The sequence below is a fragment of the Alosa pseudoharengus genome, unplaced genomic scaffold (assembly GCF_046254945.1).
Source record: "Alosa pseudoharengus isolate Yale_2024_CS ecotype anadromous, Long Island Sound unplaced genomic scaffold, YU_APseudo_1.1 YU_APseudo_1.1_scf_15, whole genome shotgun sequence".
NCBI classification, from domain to species: Eukaryota; Metazoa; Chordata; class Actinopteri; order Clupeiformes; family Clupeidae; genus Alosa; species Alosa pseudoharengus.
In genome coordinates, this window is record NW_027468620.1 from 18,775,733 (window position 1) to 18,792,165 (window position 16,433).

Sequence of the window (16,433 nt, forward strand, 5' to 3'; positions counted from 1 at the left end):
ACCTTACATTTATGTTATCATGATGATCATGCATAATAAATCATAAATCATAATGATGCACCCATGTACCTAATGCTTTAGTTGATGTGTTGTTCATGCATGAGGTCATGAATGAGAGACTATGTACTCATGCCAATTCCCGATGATTCATAAGATATAAAGGAATTAAAGGAATCTAAAGGAATGATCATGCATGAACTCATGATAATTCATGTACCCTTACCGTAAAGTGTTACCGTGTAAGTCTACCTGAAGCTGCATGGAATGCAGTTTGCTATAATGCATCACAAACAGGGCTGTATAGTGGTAAAATAAGAGGTGGGTAATTTATTAATTCTGTGATCACGGTATAAGGTGAATTGCGGCATGCGATATCAGATTTTTTAAAAAGGCATTCAGAACATGTTTGATGATGGTGGAGGTTATTGTCCAATGTTTATAACAATACCAGTGCTATTAAATGGTTCCTAGAGTGTTGATGAGTGTACATATTGTCAATGTGGATAATACAATGTGATTTTTGAATGTTACAAGTTGCAATTGGTGAATAAACTCTTTTGAGAGGTGGATAAACTTTATTTCTAAAATATCAGAGGTGGATAAACTGTGTTTACTTGCGTTTAGCCGCCACTACAACCCTGATCACAAAAAAGAAATGACATTTAGTAACACTAGGAACACCTACAATATGAGGGTGTGTGGTGAAAACCTCTGCTGATCAATTAGATAGCCTGGTCTCCTGATTGACCCAGTTACTGGGATCCTAGTTTTCTAAATTTGCCACCTTTGAGCTTGTTTGGAAACCTTCCCCACTGGATGGGCCAGCTAACAGCATGGGCTCGCCTGTCACCTGTTGCTAAACAGGCCACAGAGAACCACATTTCAAGCAGATCATAGCAAAGCCTGGCTCTCTGAGTGCACTACTTGCTATGATGAAATGTAAGCTTGTGCATCAAAAAGTTCACTCTAAACTCAAATGGTGACCTCATATTGAGGTTTTATGGTTTTTAAAGAAGAAAGTAGGTTAGTGTGACAAGAGAGGGGGGTGGGTGTCTTGGGACCTCACAAATATATACTTAAGCCAATAAGTAGACAACAAGACAATGTGTTGTGCTTTCAGGTTTATTGATATTTGGCTCCAGTTATGTTGATTTCTCTTCTTTTTTTTTAAATAGAGCAATAGACAATGATTTAATTGTGAAACCCAGCGGAATGAAGTGAAATGCTTGTTTCTGTTAAAAAGTTACCACAAACTGCCAGTAAACATAGCATGCCAACAGCTGAATCACCCCTATGACACACTCCTGGCAGATGGAAAAAGGCTGGCATTTTAACATGGCAGTGAAATGCACACGCAGCTGGAAACATTACATGGTTTGTGTATTAGATCAACCCTAAAAACCTTATCATTGACTCCAAAGGGTATGATGGAGGCAAGTTGTAAAGAGGTTCATTTTTATTTTACTTCAAATGTGTTTCCTTTTGACTTATTGACTTGTAATCAATGAGTTAATATGAATAGCATTCAATGAGTTAATATGAATGGCATTCAATGTTCATTTCTATGTCTGTTCATTCCATCAGTGATGCAGAACAGATAGGCTTTTCTTTGTTTTTCTTGTGTTAACTCAAATATTACATTGGATTACACATGGTTTGCTACTGAAAACTTTAGTTGCAAGTTTACCATACAAATCTGGTGGAATGAATGGATGCATGCTCCATCATGTGAAAACTGGCATTGAACTGGATATTTACAGTATCTCCTGGGGATTTATCAATTGTACACTGATACAACAATGATCTAAGACTATATGTATACATACGTATACTGTGTGTGTTTCACTAATTCACGGATTGGGATAAATGCAGAGACCAAATTTCCCTCACGGGATCAAAAGAGTATATATACTATACTATTAAAGGAAAATTCCGGTATTAAGCACTTTGAGTCCCTTTTCTGGTTTGTTTTGGATGAACTAGAGTGGTGGACACCGAAATTTTGACGATTGGTCCTGTCTTGACTTTTCTGACTCGTTTTGAATTGCCTTTACTGCTTCAGAATGGCTGCCTACAGGCATGCACAAACATGTCCTTAAAACAACCTTTAACATTCGTTTTCAAAACTGTGCAATTCACCAAGTGGTTAGTGGTGTTCGTTGATTATTAAAATCAAATCGGCGCAATGTTATTATTTGTGTCTTATTTGCTATTGTGTAACTATTTTTTCAGACACCTCACAACCGCGTATAAACTTCCTCTCAATATTTGAGCCTGAAGCAGTAAAAGAAGGTCTCGCGGAAAGACTACAACCAAATGTAAACAGCCCCTGTTTCCCTTTCCAGTGGCGCAGTAATATCAACGTGCAATGAGTCTTCCAATAGAAATCAATGGGATGCCAAATAAAACACGACAGAAACTGTATTTCACTACGCTACTTGTTTTGGAACCTGGTCCCAGAGTGGAAAAATCTGAAACCGTGGCCCCAGTGAGTTCGTTTGGACGGCGAAACCGCATAGTCTACTTGCGTATTGATGATGTCATCGCCACACCTCAGCTGCCCTGGACTTGCCACTTATAGTATTGCCTAACAATACTAGTTTTCATACATGACATTACCTACGATTACACTCCGTAGGATAAATATCACATCTGGTGCTGCGCAGCGCCGATAGCTTATGACTTGGTGGACTGAACACTGTTTTTCCCGGTGTTTTTTTATGCATTCTAGCTACTGTCAGTGACGCGAGAGAACAAGTTATTAGGGAAGTGTGGTGTAAGTTTACATTAATTTGTGTGTAGTGCCGGTGTCATTCATTTATTTTACATGTCTTACAACATAAATAAATGCATTCATAGTCTAGTGAAGTCAGATATGAGCATACAAAGACGCTTAGAACTCATGTTAAGCCTATAGATGCGCACTAAATGCGAATGCGCGATTTGATGCAAGCAAAAGTATCTACTGTTACTAACAAAGGTATTATAGCAATATTATAAATGTGGCGACGGAATAGCCTAGAACTTGGGTACGCCTAGCCTTTGCACTTGCGGTGATAACCAAAACTAATGTGAATCGCGGACTATCCTACAACCAAAGAAAGTAAAGGAGATTATTTGTACCTGCGTTAGCCAAATAAAGGACGGGACTGCACCCTTCACAAACCGTAAAAATTAAGTTTATTAGTTTTACAGTTGACTACAGTTGACAGTTCACTATAAGTCCACACAAACAATTCTGGTTTCCAACTAAGCCTACTTAGTCTGAGCGAATTAGCCTAGAAAAGGGTCAAAGGTGGAAGTAAATACAGCAAAAGCATATTTGGTATCATTTGAATCATAATTTTCTGTAGATTAAGCATTTTTGGTGCCTACATCGCAGATTTGTACCGAAAAAAATATATAGGGCTTTGAATGGAGCATGGCACAATGAATTTTGGGCCAAAAACGTATGTTAGTACATCTTGATATTAGCTGATATCTCTTAAGCTAATTAAAAGATATTCATCAAACTTGGTCTACTTACCCACTATAAGTTGTCAAAGAGCTGGCAAGACAATTTAGGTCTTGAGGTCAAAGGTCAAGGTTACAAGGAGTCACACAAATAACTCACATGCAGTATTTGGTTCATATCTCCAAAGCAGACTGATGGATCTTCATTAACTCTAGTACATTTATTGTCTATACAAGTTAGATGAACTTAGGGACTCAGGGCCATGGGGTCAAAGGCTAAGGTCAGTTTCATCCCCTGACATACAAGGTTATAGATGGTGGAGACATGCTAATCAACATGCCATGTTCAATTCAATTACTGTAAATATAGCCATTTTTTTATGTTGCACAACATAGACTTGGTTGTTTTTGACATGGGGAATCCCTATCTACAGCACAATGAGTTTAATATCCCTCCTTTGTATATAAGAATCAAGAATCTGATTGCGATTACTGTAGGCAAATGTGCTTAGCAGTTACATAACAGTGAAATACTTCCACTAGCATAGTCATGACCTGACCAATATCTCTTTCAATATTGCCCATGCAGTCCTTTCCACAGTACAAGCAGTGCTACTTCCAGCTGTACATTATAGCTTTCTGTGCTGTTGTGACTTTCCATAAGTTAGTATGACTGTTAACTGTGGCCCTTACTATTTTTCCCTTCATTGACAAGGTGTTGTCCACTTTCTCCTGGCAATTTCTGTGACCCTGAAGACTAGCATTGTCTTCCAGTATTGATGTTAGTAATGTGGCATGCCCGTTGTTATCTGTTCAGTTGAAGTTACGAGTGGGCAAAAAATAATATCTAAATATTTTGGAATATTTTGTAGGTAGGTAATATAATTAAATAAGAATTTGTCAATCTCTTAAAAAATGGGATTTAATTGTATGAGTTACAAGCCACCTTATAATTTCTTACAAAGCACATTAAGGGACACAAAGTTTTAGGATAGCAGTTCATTTTCTAAATTTTGTTTCTGAAAGATGAGACTGTTGTAAGAAGCAATATTTTCCCCTGGGATGAATATCAGTATTTAGTTGTGCTCAGTACTGTCTTGATTCATTATTTTCCATTTCACTGCAATGGATGATGAGACAGCACTTGAAGAGGAACCTGGCATATGCGCAGATCTTTGCGTTATCTGCCAATGTGGAGGTGAACTGTCATCTTGTAGCACTGGCTTGCAAAAGCTGATTTACTATAGCATTGCTATAGGCACCAACACATTTTTTAAGGGGTGGTTCAGGATTTTGGACAAAAGGCCTCATTTCCAAGTTAGCATGTGTGATATTTATCAGTGGAGACCATTTTCAACACGTTTCATCCAGTCCTTCTAGTTGCAGAGTTCGCAGGTGCTAAGCTGGCGCAAGTCATCAGTATGTGTTAACCTGCCACTAAAAACAGTCTTACCCACTCCACACCCAGGCAAATACGTTATAACGGCAGACAAATAAATTATAACGGCAGACTGTCGATGTAATTGTCTGTGTTGATAGTTTTATTTCTAACATTATTCTATCCTTGCATTTCAATGATTGCATAACATTTTGAGGGACTAGTTTCTTAGCAGTGGTTAGTAGTACTGTGCCGAAAAGTAAACAGAGAGGCGCACTCCAATCAGGATACTGTCGTGGAAAATGTCTACCCTGGAAATCTCTCGCGAGAGCACAATGGAATGAGCAATGATGCTATTTATTGTTGATGTTATTTTTACCCCTTGCATCCCGGGGAACCAATCAAATCGGCGTATCTGATATATGCGGGCCAGAGGCGAGCTAAACTGATGACGACAGCGCTGCAACGTTGGAGGTCAGTAAACATCGGTCATAGAGTTATCCAATTGTGTCGAAGTCCGGAATCATTCAGAGTAAACATTGGTCTAGTGTTATCCAATTGCGTGCAGTGAGATTTTCAAATGCATGCTTGGTGCCGCCCCTCGAGTTGAGCCATTACATTGCTCGTGGCCAGACCCTTAATCTTTCTAGATTACCAGGGTCTGGATTTTCCAGGCTAGAAAATGTCCACTTCCAAATCCAATTGTCCAATTAACAATTACCACTTGACTATTTAGTCATTTAGCACTCTGGAACAAGGTGTCCTAAGGAGACCATGTAGATAGAAGATTTTCCGAAGACTGTTGATCTTTATTCACTGTATTGCAATGATAGTACAGCCCAACCAAAGTCCAGACCAACCATCAAAGCAATAGGGAGGAGATGTCATCAGCTGGGGCCCCCGACAAGATCTCCCCTACGGATGGCTATACTGTACACTATATTTTATACTCCTCAGCCCTTGAGAAGTGCCACCCTCTCACGCCATCTCCATCAACACCCTTCACCAATCAGTACCAAGCAGGGTCGCTTATATTGGTGGAAACCATCTTCCCATCATGCATAAAACTATATGCAAACCTATGTAATGCATAGGTAACATATGTAAAATAGTGTAACCCTAAGTTTTTCTGGTTCCTTCCAGTTTGGTTTCCAGTTATCTTATTCTCTTCCTAGCTGGACAGACCTAACTCATAAGGCACAGTGGCCTCCTCATCCCTGTCCTGTCCAGTCCTCACCAGCTTGATAACACCCCCTCTCCCTTAACCATGTAAGGAGGAGATCCTCTCATCCTGGTACTCCCAGTACTTTTCCACTCACCCCACTCCTCTGACAGTTGGTCTAGCCCCCTTGGGGATCAATAAAGTATCTATCTATCTATCTATCTATATATCTATCTAGCCTACACAAGATACAATGACCTCACACTGCTCACAGCAAATGCAGTGGCATTAAGACTTATGACACTCATGACTACATTCTTCTAAAACATGAAAACCAATGCAATAGTATAAACCTTTATGAAACCCATGATTACATCCCTTCACATCCTGAAAACCCACCATAATACCTAGTAGAATCCTAGGTAATATCAGTCCGCTGCTGCTGTTGCTTATATGCCTACTACCAACTTCAGGGAACAAAGTATAACTATTGCAATGCGATGCAAGGGTAGTTTTTATTTCTAACACTATTCTATCAACATAGACATTTACATCGATTGTCTGGCGTTATAATTTAAGTTGAAGGAAATAGCTCAAGATGACAATGTTTATCAGATGTTTGACCGAAATGGTTTGGATTTAATCTAAAACTTCTGCTATTCAGCTTGTCTAAATGAACTACAATGGTGTTATTGATGTACTGAATGTTATGTAATAGTGCTTTGTTTTTTACTCCAATATCATTTATGAACTGAAACAGTTCAGAGAGGCTACTACAATATTAAAATAAGATGTGGAGGTTGAAACAACTGTTTTTATACAGAAAATAAAGCTTGTTTTGCTTTAATAAATGTCTTAATCTTTTTTAATGTCAATTCAGATAGTTGATTCTATGCCTCAGCCACCTATAGCCTCATGACCTTTAACCTCTACCTCTGACCCCATGATCTTTAATGCCTTTAATGCTTTTAGGCTTAATTAACTGTGTTGGGTTTAATGAGGATCCTTCAATCTGCTTGAGCGGTATAAAACAAACATTGCATGTCAAGTATGACCACGTGACCTTGACCTTTGACCCCACTAATTTCATCAAGAACTTATGGTGAGTAAGTACACCAAGTTTGGTAAAGATCCTTTTACCAGTATGGGAGATATCAGCTAATATCTATATGTGATAATATACGATTTTGGCCCAATAATCATTATACCATGGTCCATTCAAAGCTGTATATCTTTTTTCTGGTACAAATCTGCGCTGTAGGCACCTGAAATTCTTAATCTACATGAAATTACGATTCGATTAATACCAAATATCCTTTTGCTGTATTTACTTCCACCTTCAACCCTAATTCGCTCAGACTAACTCTGTCTGTTGTATGGCCTACACAGCGCGCAAGCTTTGGTCAATTTCTGTAACAAACAGTGGGCCTGGGATATGAAGTAACGTGTTGAGTCGTGTTGAGATAGATCCGTTTGGACGCAAATATTCTTGATACGGTTCCAGGGAAGACGGAGGAAATTTGAGATCCACAGATCTCCAAAGATGTCCCCAATAAGATAAAACGGACACCCCCACCCCTTGCAACAGTTATATAATCCAGAGCCCTATTTGTCCAAACACACCCCTTGGATGCACAGATTCTGTCTGTGAGGATCATTGTGGTTATTATTCAACATCATTAAATATTGCGCAACATTCTAAGACACTGTCTACTCTACGCCAAAGCATTATCTCATCTTGGGATCACAAGCATGCTTGTGGAACCATATCAAGGAAGCAAAATAACCAATATTTGATCACTGGCGTTCACTTACCTTCATGGGGGAAAATTTGTTTATAAACACTGAAATATTTCCCTCGCTGTTGCGTCTAGTTGATTCATATTTTGGCTCAGCCTTTGGGCATTGTAGCACTGAAATCAAACATACTGCCCAGGCCACGAACGCTGTTTACAGGAAGAACCTTAGCACCTGTGGAACACCTCAGTCATCTGCTGAGCTTGAGTGAGAAAGCACAACAACAACAACAAAAACACAGCACCCCCAGGAAAACGTGAGGCATAAAATGAGGCAAACTTATAAATTATCTCACACTTTATGATGCATGGGGAGGAAGTGAAACATATATAGCTGCATCTGAACTATCTGTATTTTGGACAGAGTTTCAAGGTGTGTGTGTGGGTGTGTGTGTGTTGGGGGGGGGGGGGGGTTACAGCATCATCATGCAGGGCCAAAAACAATGTTTGCCAAGCCAAGCCACGCATGGCATCAGCTTTCTAGCGAGGAAAGGCTTCTGGGTGGCATGGCTAATGGTATACCGGCTTGCTTCAGTGGAGACATCATCAGGGATATGTTTTAAATGAGTGCAAATCTAGCCTCGGGTATTAAGTGGCAACATGTGTTTTTCCGCGCCCAGGCTGCAAATCAAGGAACTTTAAATTCCACTCCACTGTTGTGTGCCTCTGTGCGTGCTCCTGCTGAGTGTGTCTCCGTCCAGTGTTCATGTGAGTGTGCCCTGGCATATGGATGTGCAGATTTAAGACATCTATAGCACCTTTATTGTATGTGTGCATGTTGGTATGTAGGTATGTGCCATACATATGTGTTGCAATACTTTAGATTGGTTATGTAGTAATATAGATCCATTCAGAGGCATGCCTGCAGCCTCCAGTAGAGCCAGGTGTACCCATATTTGGAGTGTACACAATGGAGATGATAGATCCTGCAGGAAATACCAGACAGTCTTAACATGCTACTTCAAAGTGTAGATAACTCATACTAATTTAAGGCCACGGTCCTCTTACTCTGGAAAGAAATAGAATATGTAAAAAGTCTAGCCACAAGAGAGATTGATGTAATTCATAAATACCTGAAAGCTCAGAACCATATGCAATAGTAAAACTTTACTGGGGAAAACAAACCTTTATTGCCTTCCATGTAATGGGGAAATCTTTCAAAATAAAAATGCTAATGATTGACACTTCTACTTCCTGTTTGGATCAGGTTAGGGAAATACATGAAATAACTAATATTAGAAAAAACAACTTAAATACAAACAACACAGTTCAGTCAATGTACTGTAGTATGGCTTTGTGAACACTGACAAAAGCAAGCTTTATTTGCTGTACAATATAACTCTATTTCCTATCTATTACAGTATTGATCACAAAGTTCATTTCCCAAGCATTTCCATATTTGGCCAGTTGTGCAAATTCATCTCAACCAAGTTATGCAACATGAATCCACACAGTGATATCACTGCACCTCCTCAACTAAGGGTTGTAAACTAGGTGTTGTAAACTCGGGGCAAGATGGATTCTCTCCCAGACGGAGATTTTTGTCCTGGGAAGCGAAGACCAAAACACCCCAAGCGAGTAATCCTACGCGCGGCCTCTGACACAAGCCAGGTGCGCAGGGACGGATGGAGCCTTGTGAGCAGGGCCATAAACAGAGCAGCACACTCCCAACGCGACGCTCCGTCTACACTGGCCGGGCTGCCGGAGCGTGGACGGGCTCCCATGTTGCAGACGACAGCTTCATTCATTTTAGGAGCCATTAACTGTTGCCACAGTGACTGATGGAAAATTACATAATCATGGTCCAAATGCATCCCACTACAAACAAAGGTATACATACTCAATATAACATCTGCAGTAGTCCTGTACCTCAATTACATGATGGCAACAAAAGGCCATGGCCTCAACATTACGCAATTACAGTATCATGGGAAATTAACAGACAGATGTAGAGATTATGGCAAACCTCATAAAAAAGGGAAAGCGATCTTAAACCAGTTGCTTATTATGGCTTTCATGAGTGAGTGATGAGTATTACTTATTTGCTGCAATAGGACATTGCTGACTTCCAGCTGCATCTGTTGAAATCATACATTTAAAAAGCAGACCCTGGGTGAGGCCATTTCTAATATCCTGTTCATGTTGTGATCAGCTCTGTTGACTTGAACAAGAGAACAAAGTTACACACAGATTACTCATGGCATCAATAATTAGACTGTGGTTGATTATGGTCATATTTGTGGTAGCCAGATGAATGGCATACCTCTGATTTAAAATGAAAACATAACAAAACAAAAATTTCTGACATATAATGAGTTGGCTCACAGCCATTCAACCTCTGAACAACCGCAGATCCAGATTCAATATCCTTTTCACCTTGTAACTGTTGTAACAGATCTTCACAGCTTTTATGTGCAGCACATGTAGGCTAGTCAACAGTCCTTTCTCTCATTCCCACTCATGTATGCAACTGTCTTTCTTCATTTGGAAGTTTGGTTTTTAATAATGGCTTCCAGACCTTTCACTGCCTTTAAGTCTTTCCTCACAGATCGCAATCAACACTCGGCCATTTTATATCTCTATAATGTAGTTTTGGAATCGAATCGAATTTTTTATTGTTTCATTTGCTTTAACTTCCCTCCAGTCAATTGCAATCATGGTTTTATGCCTTCTTCCTGTCTCTGATATTAAATTAAAGAAATTTCCACTCATAAAACACTATAACGAATAATTCATGTATTTATGGTCAAAGGGAGGAGTGGTGTTGAGTTAGATCAGGCCATTTATGGTTGCGCAGACGGGTGTGCTTCAGGAGTGTAAAGAACATCTCACAAAAATGTCATATAATGTCATTGATCCACCATGCTTTTGTCTCCGAAGCCATTTGGGTTTATGGAGATCGAGGTGTGAGCCCCCAAAGGCCATCATGCTGGAGTGTCTTAAACTAGAGCCATGAGGACCGAGAATCAATGCCTCCCTTTGTCGTGTTCACTTTACAGGCAATAAAATAGTGCAATTAGCCTTCTTGTGCTACAATAGGCTGGCAGCATACATTGTGTTACGCAGTTTGGCCTTAAAAAAGTGGATTTGGGGTACACATGGGATGGAAAAGTGATGACTGGTATGACTGTGAGTTGTTGCTCTGGTGCAGACAACTTACTGATGGTCCTGTATATGCGCATCATCGCAATGACCACAATACAGACTCCCACTGTCAAGCGCGGTTTGGGGGAGAGGGTTAGCTGGTATAAATATGAGGCGTTCTGATGATTTGGCCTCTTTCTAGCAAGCAAGAGGAGTATGACAAATCAGACACACACACACACACACAAACACACACACACACACACACACACACACACACACAAATACAGTTTGGCCCAGTCCTCATTTCATCTAAAAGTATTGGGACATCCTCAGCAGTTTAGGATTACACCGGTACCGTACTCACTGATTGCTGAATGAGAGAAGGAGGTTATCTGCTTTAAAGAAAATGGAAAATATGGTGCCATAGCTGAAATTCATCATTTACTTTTTAGTAGATTTCATTGAGTAATTTTATATTCGTCAATGGAATCTACAAATTGATTTTATCCATATGGACTCTAAGGGTCCTAAAACCTTTTTTGTACTTTTGTACTTTGTAAGATGTAACATTGAAGGTGTTATAAAGTAGGAAAATAGATTGAGAAACATGGTTTGATGGAGAGAAATGGGCAGATAGAAAGAAGAAAGGAGAATGTGGGCTTAGAAATACAGAATTACAAGAGGCAGAAGATAAAGAGGAGGCAAGACTAGAATAGAACCACGGCTATAGAAGAGAGACAAAGAGGGGATTTCAAAAGAAAGGACCAGGAAAAAGAGAATGAAAGGGAGAAGCAGAGGGGAGAGATGAGGAGAGAGAGAGAGAGAGAGAGAGAGAGAGAGAGAGAGAGAGAGAGAGAGTAAAAGTGTGAGTGCTCAGCAGAGTGTGAGTGTGGGAGGAGGAGCTCTGGCTTGGGGTCCCTGGGCACAGAAGGTGCTGCGATGCTGAACTGCACACACACTCTCCTCCTGTCTGAGTTGGTCGGACTACACACACACTCTCCTCCTGTCTGAGTTGGTCAGGCTACACACACACTCTCCTCCTGTCTGAGTTGGTCAGGCTACACACACACTCTCTTCCTGTCTGAGTTGGTCGGGCTGATTCAGTTGCTTCTCCCACTGGTGGAAGGAGAGACTGGTTAATCTCTTATCTTTATATCCATCCTTCCCAATAATGTTTTGTGAGCGCTTCATGCAGTTCACTGTAAATAATATATGAATGTTCTTTTTTTTACTGAAATTAAAAAGGACATGGCATAGTTGTTAAAATTGTTTAAGGTTTTCACAGACAAAATCTGTCCAAAATGTCAGGAAGCTAACCCTTGCTGCTGCCTGGCCCAGTAGGCAGCTAAACTAACTGAATCCTGTATCATAGCAACCCAGAAAACAAGCTAGCACTTCTGTGCTATTGTATCAGAGCAAAGCAAAGTTGAGTGCTTTGTAATGCTTTTGCAGCTGGCAAAATTAGTTTTCCTACTTTTAGAATTAAGATATCAGCTCTCACAGTTTTCATGTAAGTGCTCTTAAATACAAACATCCTGAAAGAAGAAGACTATTGCTCAATATTAAACTCAGGAGAGCAAAAGTAATCTACAGTGTTCCTCATCTGTCATTTTTTGTGGTGTGTGTGTGTGGGGGGGTGGATTTTGCAACATATCAATATGTCAGGAAGGTTATGAACTCCCTACCACTCCAATGAGGATGGGCCTAAACTCTCAGTCTACTGGGTACTGATGAGAACTTCCCACTGAGCATGTCAGGACCATTCACCAGATTTTCTTTTTGATCTCCAAGATTGCCCCCCCCCCTCTCTCTCTCTTTATCAGTAGGTAACCCTGTTTGAGGAGAGCTCTGATGAGCTCTGATACGTGTGGCATGTGTAAGGGGGCACAGTATCTCTGGACTAACTGAAAAAAAAAAAAAACAGCATCCCGACGGCGGCAAAAAAACTTCGGCTGCGAGGGATCAAAAAAGAACAGTCAATGGAGAGCATCCAGTACTCGCTTCCAGTCCTCCCATTTTCGTGAACACTTTCACAAGAATGAGCTTCCTCTGGAGCCTGTCACAAGAATGAGCTTCCTCTGGAGCCTGTCAGAGCTGCGCTCACTGAAATGCATAAATAAAATATTTAGATAGCCAGCCAGAGCGTAACAGATACTATAGTAAGATCACAGACAATTTCACATTCAAAGAGAAAGGGGCTCTTGTCTCACCATCAAAGATTTTTAAATTCTACATTCTTTGGAAAAATTATTCACACAGGGGAACCAAAGGAAAATAAATTGCGGTGGCTTCATCCAGCTGGGGAGACAGTTGATAGGCTTCCTAGCGAGTGAGAAACCGTCCGTTTTCTTCTCCCCTTTCTTGAGGAAGAAGGCAAACCCTGCATTGAGTCCTTACTTCACACAAAAGGAGCATTCAGAAGAGACATGCTGAGCTCTCCCGAGGGTCTCTCAGAGCAGAACTTCCTGCGAGTTATTCAATCCAGGTTTCCCTAGCGTTGGCATACGGCACGTGGTGGCATATAGGTCAAGCCAGAAAAAATGTGCTCTGGAATGAGTCTTGGGGCTGGGGTGCGGTCCGGCGCTGTGAGTCCCATCAATCCTGACGGGACAGCACAGCGGTAGCGCGGCCACAGGCCCCAGCTCTCTGTCCAGCAGTGACGTTATAGCAGCAGTTGCTGTGATTACGCAAAAGGGGGATCTGTCATGCCATGTTTCAGCCACTGATTATGAACCTGACTGCTGCCAGTGGACCGGCTGCACCCATTGCCATCACCACACACTCCAAAACAGACTCGCATAACACTGCATTTAGCTTTTCTCTTTGCTTGTTGTTGTTCCACACTAAAATGCAAATGAAGACCAGATGCACTGTTGTGATGCTAACAGCTAGGCTGAGATGTCAAATCCCGAATGGCCAGCATATTGTAAGCAAAGGCGTGTTTTCAGTTTGGTTACCAGGCAAAGTAAAGATACCACATTTGAAATGAAAATAAAAGCTTTTTGTGACTTACTCACCCTCCCCCCCCCCCATGCTTACCCACACCCCACCACCCAACCACACCACCCACAACCCATCACCCAACCACACCACCCAGCACACACACACACACAAACCCACACTGTAAATGAGGCATACTTGATGATACTTGGAATGCCACCTGTAATTGTTCAGTTGGCTTTATTACGTCATAACACAAACACTATGTCCTAACTTGTCCTAACCTTCTGTTCACCTCACTTCCATTACTTATTAATGTAATGTGCGGGAGATATGGACAAACAATACTTCTATGCTAATGGTGGTAAAAAGTGACAGGCCTTTTTTGTGCATGTGGAAATCTGTCATACTCATTCACTATGTGTGTCATGAACAACCTCATCCTTGGTATAAGGAAAGCAGTCTTGGTAATCCTGACCTGGCTCTTACCTGCCCTGCATATCCTGTTGTTGTCTCTGGTGGATGGGGATTAAGTGGAATCTGAAATCTTCCCTCCACTGCTGTTTCCAGACAAGGTAAAGCTAATCGGAGACAGTAAGGTACTAGGTGTTCTTTTGTACAGCGTCAGAACACTCTCTGTTCAGCTTGAGGATGTACAGCACTATGTTTTGCTGGCAGATTTGAGGAGGATGTGGAGGAATGTGACGTTTAAGACATCGTTTTGTGCGAGCAGCTGTCTCCAACGGCAACGTAGTGCTTAGCACTATCATAAAAATGGATATGAAAAATTATATTTTGCATATGTTCAAGGAAAGAGTTCAAATAAATATTTCATACACACTAGAGTATATGGAAAAAATGTGCTCACTTTGAATGTAGGCTTATTTCCCCAGGAACAGATGTATAGCGACTTAAACATATTGGAAGCAACTGTTGAACGCCAGGTCTCTGGTCTGCACACATCCATGTGTTTGAGTTCAAGATCTTCATTCCTTTTGTCAGTTAGCAGCCTGACACCTGGGATGGTTGGGAGTTCCTGTGGGTGATGACTTAATCATATGATAAAGGCCTTAGGAGCAATGCAGTTTTATGAGCAACACACTCGGAAACTGCAGAGGGAATACATGTTGTTAGAATATTGGATAAATATGTGTGTATGACAGATTCCCAATGCAGTCCTCCAACTGGAACACAAACACACACACACACACACACACACACACACACACACACACACACACACACACACACACACTCACACACACACATACACACACACACACACACAAAAAGACACACACAAACAGATACACGCCATCAATGACGTCTATAGACACAACAACACCATGATTAAAAGACTCAAATCTACACCTGTAAATGAGCATCTGTTTAGTTTATGCGACGATCAGCTCTACATCCTGAAACACAGACGTTCTTACAGGAGAACAGTGCTGATGATGGAGATGATGGTTTTGGTTTGGATTTATTCACAATTCAAGGTTCACAGGGAACTGCTCTTTCCAGTCCTGTTCACCCTGTACACATCTGACTTCTGCTACAACACTGAGTCATGCCACATGCAGAAGTTTTCTGACGATACTGCAATTGTGGGGTGTATCAGGAACGGGCAGGAGGAGGAGTACAGGAGCCTGGTGGAGGACTTTGTGCAATGGTGCAAACTCAATCATCTCCAACTCAACACTTCAAAGACCAAGGAGATGGTGGTAGATTTCCGCAGGTCTAAGCCCACTCTGCTACCAGTCTCCATTGATGGGGTCAATGTCGAGGTGGTAAGCACCTACAAGTACCTGGGTCTCCACCTGGACAATAAACTGGACTGGTCAGCCAACACTGACGCACTCTACAAGAAAGAGCACAGCAGGCTGTACTTCCTGAGGAGGCTGCACTCCTTCAATGTGTGCAGCAAGCTCCTCAGGATGTTCTACCAGTCTGTTGTTGCCAGCGTCCTCTTCTATGCAGTGGTATGTTGGGGAGGAATCACAAAGAAGAAGGGCGCGGGGCGAATTGACAGGCTGGTAAGGAAAGCTGGCTCTGTAGTGGGAGCTGAACTGGAGTGCATCACTTCAATATCTGACAAAAGGACCCTGAACAAACTGATCAACATCTTGGACAATGAGTGTCATCCACTCCACAACACTATTGTTAAGGAGAAGAGCCTGATCAGCTGGAGACTTCGCTCACTGCCTTGCACAACAGACAGACTGAGGAAGTCATTCGTCCCCAGGGCCATTGAACTGTTCAATGCTTCACTTAAGGGAAGAGGAGAAATAGACTTCTCCGCATAGTCTGTCTGCCTATTCACCACCTCCATGTCTTGAACTGTCTGTCCACTTGCCACTTTTTACCACTGTCTTCTGCCTCACTGTTTGCGTGCTATATTAGCACATATGCACAACCCCTCCCTCCATGCCACAGCCGAACTGTGACCACACTTATACCTTCCTTAATATAGTTATATATATATATATAGATATATAGACTTTATTCTTGCACTGTTGCACTGTTCGACTTACTCATTTGCACCATCACCATGACACTCATTCACACAGAACACCTTACCTTACCTTACCTTGTGCACAGAGAATCACAGGCTCAG